The following is a 7,965-nucleotide window of genomic DNA, read 5'->3' as shown; positions in this document are numbered from 1 at the left end:
TGTGAAATAATAACAATTTTATATGATTTGGACTAAATAATTAATATTTTAAAATAGTAATACTGCTATTTTGGGAAAATAAAGGATTTAATTATGTTATTTCAATTTGTTGGATTTGAATATTTTATTGAAAATAATTTGTGAAATTGATGAACAAATAGTATTTTATAAATTATTATTGTTGGATTAGAATTTATTTCTAATTACTATATTATCCCTACTCTTATAAGAAATTACAAAAATTCCCTTAACCCTATTTTTTTAAAAAATGAAACCCTAATCCCCTACCCCTTAGTAGCCACACTCCAACCCTCCTTCCTTACCTCAGCAGCAGCCGCACCCCACTTGTCTCCCTTTCACCCTCTCATTCACAGAAACATGGAAAGAATAAACAGAAATGGGGTCGGGGAAGAAAGAGCTGCGCCAGGAGAGCAGAGGAGAGGAGAGAAAATCGGAGGGGTAGGGGGCCACGCTCCACGCCGTTCGGTCGCGCCACCACCACGCCATCATCGCGCCCAGCTCGCCGCCTTCCTCCACGCCGTGTCGCCACTGTTCGCGCAGAGGAAGATTTGAGGAAATAGCTGCCACACACGAGCTAGAGGAGCTCATCCTCGCCAATCTGCCGGTGGGGGAAAGGATAGGCGCCGCCATGCTGCGTGAAGCTATCCCTGCCGTTCCTGCCGCCGTCAGCGCCGCCAAGGCTCCGGCCGTTATCGTCATTGAGGGAGCTCGTCGGAGTTGCTGGAGGCTGCCACCGCTCTATCTGGTCCTGTGTTGAGTTGCACCGGTAAGCCTCTGTCCCAAAAAATGTCCCTGCTGCTGCGTCGCCGGAGTTCTGACCACCAAAAAACCTCGCTGCCGCTGTGGTTGTAGTCTACTATATGGCTGCCGGAGAAAACCGCCTTGGCCGCTGAAACCACCGCCGGTAAGGGTTTTATTTGAGGTTTTCGCCTTTTTGGATTTCAAGAAGGTTTTAATGCTGTGCGGTTTTTATAGTTGATCCACCGGAGCTTCTGGCCGCCACCGGAGCTGTTGACAGAGCCGCTGCCAGGTCGGTTCGGAATTTTCTGTTGCTTCTTTTTGTTATTTCGGTAAGCATTTTCGATTTGAAAACCCTTTAGTTACTATTTTGTTATCATACGCTGAGGGTTGTGGCGTTAATTGCTATATGATTGAGTTTCGGTTGTTGTATGTTGCGACTAGAGTCGTTGAGATTGTTGAGAAAGCAAGTGAAGCCGAGTTGTTGGCTGCAGTCGGTTTTGGGTTGAGACGAAAAAGACTCTGTGAGTCGTTTGGGTTATGGATTCGCGTTTTGAGGTAGGGGCGCTTTCCAAAAACTATATATTTTATATATTGGAATTATTATATATGGATACTGCTGTGAGAAAATGTGTATTTGGTGATTGTATCGGCCTTATGGTTGGTTTGATTTGTCTCGATTGATTATGAACGTTTGTTGGTTGGATTGTTGTGTGGTTTTGTGAAACGAAATGCTTTTGAAGTTGATTCTTTTAAAGCTTTGAAATCGAGTTTAATCCGTTGGGAATTGATTTGAGTTGAGTTGATTTTTATTGCTGAACTGTTTCTTTAAAGCTTTAGAAATGAGTTTATTCAGCTGATAATAATTTGATTTTGAAACAGTTTTCTTGAAATATGGAATTGAGATGACTGTTAGATTTTGGCTTGCCTTGCACTGATTTTGGATTTCGGGCTGCTGAAAAGGATTGTGAAACGGTTCAGTTGGGACCCGAACCTTTAGGGGAGGTGCTGCCGAAATTTTAATAAAATTTTAATAAAATTTAGGGGAGGTGCTGCCGAAATTTTAATAAAATCCGAGTCTTTATTGAATGTTTTCTGGAAAAATGATGAGTTAAAGACTTCTACTATTTTATTTGAATTGTTAAGAAAAGGATGATTCATGCTGTTGAAATGAATTATTAAAGAGAAAAATGTGATTTAGTCTTGCTTCTTAAGAAAGGCATTGTATCTCTTTCAGGAGAAAGTTATTTAGATGAAACTTATATTTTAAAGCTGTTTTAAACGTGAGAAGGGCAATGCCTTTGAATTTGACTTAAGGGTTTCAATTAGAGAAGTTTCAATGACTTTGAAAGAACCTGAATGTCTATTGACAAGTTTCATTTTGAAATGTTTTGAGAAATGTTTTAAGTACTCTTTGAATTCTTAATTCTTGCAAGACTAAAACAATTTTGAACAGTTGAAACGTTCAAGAATTTATCATGGGGATTGAAGTTAGTTTTTCCTAAGTAAAGGAAACGGCTTTGAAAGAAGTAAATGATTACGTGACTCGGTTTGGCTTAGATCCTATTTTACTACTCAAATCGAAATGCCAAGGTTTTAATGATTTTAAATGAATTTGGCGAAATGAGTTATGTTATTCTCCCCTAAAGACTTGGGACTCTGCCGAGAAACTTTGTTATAAAATCCCATTGTTGGATGAATGATTTTGAATGTTTCAAAATGAATCTTTAACTTTCCATGGTTATGGAAGTTTTGGAAAAAGGATGCCGGAAGTGGCATTGTTTTCAAAAGGGGAATTTACCTTGAGTAAAAGTGGCTTATGAGTCTGAGATGATTTGAGAAATGAGATCCTTAAAGCCAAGGCTGAAAAGAGTTAAAACTTGATTTCAAAGTGAAATGATTTGAGAAAAAGTGATTTATGGCTTAAATGCCTATTTTATGAATTTGATGATGTTGAATGGTGAAAGTGCTATTTTATTATGGGCCGAAATGGCTGTGTATGATTATGAATATTGGCTAGTTCTGGGTTGAACCGTGAGCCGGAATGGTTGTGTATGATATGAATATTGGCTGGTTCTGGATTAAACCGTGAGCCAGAATGGCTGTGTATGATATGAATATTGGCTGGTTCTGGACTGAACCGTGAGCTGGATGGCTGAGATGGATGTTGATCCATGGCTAAGAATAAATGCATGTATATGCCAAATTATTGATAATTGTGATTTGCACTTCCACTATCAGAGGCACGAGTTCCCTGGGTGAAAGCAGTGGCTATCTACCACGTGCTCCAAGTGGAGACTCGAGACTCTGCTGACCCTATGTTGTAAGTGTGGCCGGGCACTGTGAAAGTCCTGGATGAGCTCGCCCCTGTGAATATTCACCAGTGAGGGTGATGGATATGGATCATGATTATTATCAAATTTATGATGAGTATAACTCGAGTTGGGGATGCACGACAAAGGGACAGTCCAATGGTTAGCTACCAGGACTTGTCGGGTTGGCTCTATAACCGACAGATGATATCATCAGCCACTAGGAACAGGCATGCATCATATGCTCTATACCTTTTGAAAGGCTTTTGATTATTGTTTTAAATGAAAAATTTCCTCTTCAGAAAAGGATTTCAGATTTCTCTTTTATTATAAACCGTTGTTTTTTAAAAGAGGCATAATACGGTTATTAATCACTGGTACGGTTTGTCTTCACGTATCTTATTACAGTAAATCCCAAAAACCCTCTACTGAGAACCCTTTCAAGGATGATGTTCTCACTCCCCCTACATTTTTCCCCTTTCAGGATAAGGACGCAGAAGACAGGAAGAGTTTATTTAGTTGTTGTTGAAATGCTCTGTATGCTTTAGATTATTATTTATTGTACCCTCGCCTTTATCTTTATATATTCTGTAAGAGGGATAGGCATTGTATTGATTAATGCTTGTCATATTATATATATATATGGATGTATTCTTTGTGTTTTTTGTAAGTCGTATGGTATCTATGGATGTACGTTATCGAACGAAAGTAATTTTGGGAGCGGTGTTGCGGTTTAAAGTTTTAAACAAGCTCATATTTTTGTATTAAATAGTATAAGTGTCGTCATAATGTCCAAGCTATCAGAGTCGCGCAGCCGGAAGCGTGAGCTTTGGTAGTTTGGGTGTTACATTATGGTATCAGAGCGGTCTTTCTTGTAGAGCTTGAGGAATGGACTGACTGTGCTTCAGTTGCATACTCTGAGCGTCTGTCGTGTATTAGGCCTTGTCGAATGACGAGAGTTTTATGCACATGACGGTCTATTGATTAACGTTGTTAGTCTTGCATTGCATAATTCTTGGTATTAAGTTTGGCCGGCTTAATACTAGTGAATTTTGTATATGAAAGCACTAATGGGTTATCATAGATGATATACGAGTTTTGAGTAAAGCGAATCACGGGTTTTGGGAACATTAGAAACTATTTCTCGAGGCTATTCTGTTGTGTGTCTTGAGTTTTGTTCGAGTCGACCTGTTCTTTCATAGCCTAACTTGAAGTTCTTGTTTGTTACTCCTCATGAGAAGTAGTTTGATATTTCAACTTTATTCCTCCATTCATATGCATTCTTGTGGGATCTAAATGTATATGCTTGTTTGACATCCTTATTGTATCCATATTTCTCCGTTTAAATTCTTCTCCTTGATTCATGTGTTCTTTGATATACCTTTAAATTGTCTTGATGCGATGTGCCCTTTAAGTCCCTGTCTGAGTCCATTCTTAGAGAAATTGTTGATTTAGTTTTTCTCTTATTTGACAGTGATTACAGCCAATTTTGAGATTTTTATAAAAAGTGCTGTTGATTATATATATATATGGAACTTTGAAAATTTCTTATACGGTTTAACAACTATTTATTCCTAATACCCCGCCTGTGCTTTTACTGGTTTACGGAACTGCATTTACTTTAAGTACAAATTGACTTTCTAGTAATTTTACTATAGTTACAATGCACATCTTCATTTGATTATGTATTTGGGTATTTTTCAAATTTTGAAAAGAAAGGATTTTTCACTTTTATCCAGGTTGAGTTTCGTTTGATAAGCTTTACTTAACTTATTTTGAATTGAATTTGATGTAGCATGCTATATGGTTTATGCCATTGTTGTTCTTTTGAAAGTGTTGGACTCATAGCTTTCTTCCTATGAATGGACTAAAGTCTCTCTTAAGCTTTATGTCTCCATGAACATCATGTTTGACTTTGTTTTTAACTAACCTTTTACACCTTGTGAACGTTACCATTGATCTTGGTTTTTATTTTCTTATGAATCTCGTTCCTATATGAGTTAGTTTGATTCGTTTCAAAATGGTGCATCGTTTATCCTCTCATTGTCCTTACAAGAGTTTTCAGTCAAAGATTTATTCTTGGGAAATTACTAATGATTGAGTTGTCTTTTCCTATAACTTTGTATTCCTTTGAATCAATTGAAAGCTTGTTGATGTCTCATGCCTAGTGGATCTTGTTTAAACTACTTTGATTTAAGATATTTTCTTATATGGCTTGACTCGTTTTTAAGTACATCCTAATTTTCTTGAATATCGAGATGGTGATTTCAAGTATACTTTTGGATTCTTGTTTCGAACTTTTTGAAGTGTTAAATTCTTTTTGAAGAAATTCTAAACAGAATTTATTTTCTGTTGCTTGATTGATATTGAAACCATTGTTTGATTTTGACCAAGTTGATTTAAAATTTGGCATGCACTATTTTAAATGAAGTTTCGAATAGCTTCATTGTTTAATGGAAACCTGTCTGTTTGTAACGCACCACTTGTTTCCTTTACCAATTTATAAGCAAACTTTTACCTCGGATTTTCTCTTCCAAGTAGAGTTTAACTTTCTCTTTCGTCCTTGCTATAAATGTTATACACGCTTGTCTGAATATGGACTTTGAGAATTTTTGAAACAAGTATTTGATTTTTCTTCCGAGTCTTCTGAACTACTTTTGGTTAAGATTGTGCACCTAACTATCTTTCTAAAATAGTTGAGAAAATATTTTTGCTCTTAGCCAAACCTGTGTACAATTTGTTTTTAAAATTTTATGTAACACCCTAACTACAAAAGCTCACGCTTCCGGCTGCGCGACTTTGATAGTTCGGACATTACGACGACACTTATACTATTTAATACTAAAATATGAGCCTGTTTAAAACTTTAAACCGTAACACCGCTCCCAAAAATACTTTCGTTCGATAACATACATCCATAAATACCATACAACTTACAACAACTCATAAAGAGTACATCCATATATAAATACATACATATATATAAATAATATTACAAACATTACCCAATACGATTCCTATCCCTCTTACAGAATATATCAAGATAAAGGCGAGGGTACAAAAATAATAATCTAAAGCAATACAGAGCATCTCAATAACAAATAAATAAACTCTTCGTGACTTCTGCGCCCATATCCTGAAAGGGGAAAAATGTAGGGGGGTGAGAACATTATCCTCGAAAGGGTTCTCAGTAGAGGGTTTTTGGGAATTACTGTAATAGGATACGTGAAGATAACCGCATCAGTGATTAATAACCGTCTCATGCCTCTTTTCAAAAACAACGGTTTACAATGAAAGTAAAGTCGGAAATCTTTTCTGAAAGAGGAACCGTTCAATTCTCAAAAACTCAAAAGCCTTTCAAAACGGTTTATCTATGCTGAACCAAAATAGCCTTTCATATTTTATTCCAAACCAGAAAACACAAAACCAGAATCAGCCATCGGTTCATCTCATTCCAACCACGGCCCTAGGCCCAAACAATCCAACCGTCAATCAATCACCACAATCCAACAGAGTCCCAGTTGCAAACACAGATGAGAAGATGCAAGCACAAACAAATAGTTATTGCAAGTAGGACAATTAGCAATTAATCACATAGGCAAACCAAGTATAATATGCACACCCAAACAATGTCACATAAATACATATGATGCATGCCTGTCCCTAGTGGCTGATGATATCATCTGTCGGTTATATAGCCAACCCGACACGTCCTGGTAGCTAACCATGGACAGAAACACCCTTCGCGGAGCAAGTAGGTTTGAGCTACAACCCCATTGCTACTACCCGCTCAACCCAGAGCCAGTGGAATAACCACTACTGCGGCTACTACCCAGGCGGGTGTTTAAAAGCTCAACCTGGAGCGAGTGGAATCACCACTACTACCGCTACTACCCAGGCGTCACAGTCTCTGACCTGGAGCAAGTGGGACGAACCACAACCCTTGCTACTACCCAGGTATCTCAAGCATATATTCATTCAGTCCCAACCATGGATCAACATCCATCTCAGCCATCCGGCTTAAATTCATAATTCATAGTCAGCCATACGGCCCATAACTCATTCGGCAATCAGCCATAAATCAATATCGTACACAGCCATTCCGGCTCACGGTTCAATCCAGAACCAGCCAATATTCATAATCATACACAGCCATTCCGGCCCACAACAAAACATCACTTCCACCATTCAACATCATCAAATTCATAAAACCGGCAGTTAAGCCATAAATCACTTTTCTCAAGCCATTTCACTTTGAAATCAAATTTCAGCATTTATTTCAAAGTATTCAAAATCACCCATACAACAATGGGATTTCATAACAAAAGTTTCTCGACAGAGTCCCAAGTCTTTAGGGGAGAATAACATAACTCATTTCGCCAAATTCATTTAAAATCATTAAAACATTGGCTTTCTGATTTGAGTAAGCAAATAGGATCTAAGCCAAACCGAGTCATGTAATCATTTACTTCTTTCAAAGCCGTTTCCTTTACTTAGGCAAAACCAACTTCAACCCCCATGATAAATTTTAGAACGTTTAAACTGTTCAAAATTGTTTGTCTTGCAAGAATTCAGAATTCAAAGAGTACTTAAAACCTTTCTCAAAACATTTCAAAATGAAACTTGTCAATAGACATTCAGGTTCTTTCAAAGTCATTGAAACTTCTTTAATTGAGACCCCCAAGTCAAATTCAAAGGCATAAACCCTTTTCACATCCAAACAGCTTTAAAACACAAGTTTCTTCTAAATAACCTTCTCCTGAAAGAGATACAATGCCTTTCTTAAGAAGCAAGACTAAATCACAATTTCCTCTTTATTAATTCATTTCGAAAGCATGAATCATCCTTTTCTCGATAATTCAAATAAAATAGTAGAAGTCTTTAACTCATCATT

At 37.3% G+C, this 7,965-nt stretch overlaps 1 long non-coding RNA gene across 1 annotated transcript in view; it reads left to right on the top strand.

Annotated features, from left to right (window-relative positions):
* LOC110271256 overlaps window positions 1,064–7,965 on the top strand; it is a 13,442-nt gene continuing 6,540 nt past the window's right edge. Inside the window, exon 1 of the long non-coding RNA XR_002361763.1 lies at window positions 1,064–1,317. This is a non-coding gene — a long non-coding RNA (uncharacterized LOC110271256). The remainder of the gene's footprint in view (window positions 1,318–7,965) is intronic.

Source organism: Arachis ipaensis, chromosome B04 (assembly GCF_000816755.2).
Source record: "Arachis ipaensis cultivar K30076 chromosome B04, Araip1.1, whole genome shotgun sequence".
NCBI classification, from domain to species: Eukaryota; Viridiplantae; Streptophyta; class Magnoliopsida; order Fabales; family Fabaceae; genus Arachis; species Arachis ipaensis.
The sequence above is the reverse complement of the archived record's forward strand: the minus strand, read 5'-3'. Positions and strand labels throughout refer to the sequence as shown.